Consider the following 3,033-nt stretch of genomic DNA (forward strand, 5'->3'; position numbering starts at 1 on the left):
AACCACTATGCCACTATGCTGGCAAGATACAGTCACATCTCCTTCTCACACTCATCAAGGAGTTGAGGGAGGAGTCAGGTACCCCTCCCACCCAATCAGTTGACCTTCGCTGCATGTTGGGGGAGAGGAAAAGGATATACATATATATACCGATAAAACAAAGAGGCACCTCTCTCACCATTTTGTGGGGATGTCAGGAGGTCACAGGATCTGTATTTGAGTGTGGAGTTTACAGCACAGCCGTAAATGTGGGGTCCCACTCTTCTGTAAATAAACCCCTACCATATGCGCTTTAAAAAATAATAAAATATTTTTTAAAAAACCTCCAAAAGCCAAATATAGAGTTATCATATAACCCAGCTAATATTCGTAGGTATAGACCCAAGAGAATTGAAAGCAAGTTATCAAACACATACTTTTATATGACGTTATCTGCAAATCATCTACCCAGTGTGATTGATGCATAGAGGTAGTCATAGTATCAATGTTCACAATAGCCAAAAGGCAGAACCTAACCAAATGCCATCAACAGATGGATGGATAAACAGAATTCAACAATGAAAACAAAGGAAAACTGACCTATAATGTGGATGTGTCTCAAAGTGAAATAAGTGAAAGAAGCCGGACACAAAAGGTTGCATGCCATGTGATCACATTTGCATGAAATGTCCAGAAACTGTTTTGGAACCAGATAGAGGTGATGACTATGCATCATGGTGAATGACTAAATGCCACTGATATGTATGTATACTTTAAATGGTTAGTTTTTACTAAAGTAAATTTTGTCTCATTTTTTAAAGCACATCACTTGAGCCCACTTTCAATTTTATTTTATTTGTTATTATTATTGTGAGAGATAGAGAGCAAGATAGATGAGAGAGAGAGAGAGAGAAAGAGAGAGAGAGAGAGCTACTACATGTATACAATCAGTTCTCTCCTTCCAAGCTGTGTTCCTGAGATTGAACTCACATTGTCAGGCTCTCCTGAGCCATCCCACTGGTTGGGTTCCACTTCCGCGTTCAGAGCTTTTGATTTGGCACATCTGATATGAAGTCCAGGATCTAAATTTTTTTAAATATATATTTTATTTATTATTTTTATTTTATGTATCTGCATGTGTGTAAGTGTACCTGTGTCATGCAATTGTTCCAAGTCATGCAATGCCTGCAGAGGTCAGAAGAGGGCATCAGATTCCCCTGGAACCAGAGTTATGGATGGTCGTTAGCCATCATGTGGGACCCAAACCTGGGTCCTCTGCAAGAACAGCTAACCACTGAACCATCTCTCCGGGCCCCCTCCAAATACTCTTTTTAGGTTCTAGTTAAAAAATGCCCAAGTGTTCTGTGAACCTTTTATTCAGATGAGAGGTTGCACATTGAAAGCCGTAACTTGAGCAGCTGAGCCTTTCTTGGCTTAATGTTTCCTGAAAATAATTTTACCTATTGGACAACTTTCAGAAATCATGGCACCGGGATGGACACTAAACTCCACATTTTGCCACAGTACCATGACTTGCCACAGTGCCCAGCACTCCTCCTGAGTTTTAGCCAAGAAACTGGTTACTTTTTCTTTAGGGTCTTTTTACCCTAATTGCCTAGCCAGTTCCTACCTCCTATACTTATCACACCATCCTCTGAAGAGGTTACCCAAATTGCTGATAGGGAATCAGGATGCAGACTGCTCATGGGACGCCAACTGATCTGACTTCTTCCATGCTGAACAGGGACGCAGTGTGAGGCAATTGGAATACCCCTTCAGTGGGCCTATCTAAAAGACTCCCAACTTGCAGAACTCTTATCTCTAAGGGGAAAAGAAATTTCTTGAGTCATGAATAGGAAATGTGAAGGAGAAGTAAAGGCAAGAGTAATTAGTATCACAAGTTCTAGACAGGGAACTAGAAAAAAGTCAGAACAGGGCAATTTTCAAATGTTCATATGAGAGTCCATTGGAATTTCTTGACAAGGCCTTCCAAAAGCATCCCTCTATTGGGTTCCTCCTCATTTTTCTTTTGTCTTCCAAGGCTGGACTCTGGAGTGATGGATTCAGGATTTGCTTTCAGGTATTTTGATAGCTGTTGGAATGGTTAGAATCAGTGTCAGTTCCCTTTCAAAGGTTTCTAGATAAGGGGAGAAAACAAATTGAATCCATAATTTTAGAACAATAGCTGGTTGTCTCCCTTAGCTACAGATTGGCACTACAGTATTGGAGATCAAGATTTGAAGTCTTACATCTGAGCAGCACTTTCTGGTTAGGAACAAAATCATCAATGAGAAATAATTGTCTAAATAACTTTTTAAAATTTTTATTTATTTTTTAATTTTATGTGTATGCATGTATTGCCTCTATGTAGGTAAGTACACCCATGTCCTGCAATGCCTGCCAAGGTCAGAAGAGACTGTCAGATCCCCTGGGACTGGAGTTACAAACAGTTGTTAGCCGCCATGTGGGTGCTGGGATTCAAACCTGGGTCTCCTGCAAAAAATAAACCAGTGTTCTTAACCGTTAAACAATCTCTCCAGGCCCTAAATAACTTTTTATACAGACTTAAGCCTAATGTCTGGGAAGTGTAATCCCTTGAACTCTTAAAGAAATATACTGATGACTTTACTCTTTGGTTATACTTTACTTTTGGGTGTTTAAGACCAAACAACTGGCCCAAATAAATCAATTTATTTTTATTCTTAAGGTCATTTGAGGATCTGTTCCTCAGGGGTCACATGGGCTTGGGAGGTGCTCCTCGCTCCTTTCTTTTACCAGTTTCATCTATGTGAAGATAGGTCAAAGGTCCTGCTCGACTATGTCTGGCTTCACTTGGAAGCATGGATGAGATGTTTCCTCTGAGTTGACCCTCCTCTTTGTAGACTGCACACTGGTTCAAGTCCATCTCATGGGGTCTCCATGGCCTCCCTGAATAAGAGGACAGGTGACTCACCACAGTTACAGGACATTTTGAGAGATGTTCCGTAGTCCTCTGGAACTTGATCGACCTTGGAGGGCAAGGGGCAAAAATTGTCCTTTAAGTCCCTCTGACCA

This window comes from Nannospalax galili, unplaced genomic scaffold (genome assembly GCF_000622305.1).
Source record: "Nannospalax galili isolate Female #2095 unplaced genomic scaffold, S.galili_v1.0 scaffold1077, whole genome shotgun sequence".
NCBI lineage: Eukaryota > Metazoa > Chordata > Mammalia > Rodentia > Spalacidae > Nannospalax > Nannospalax galili.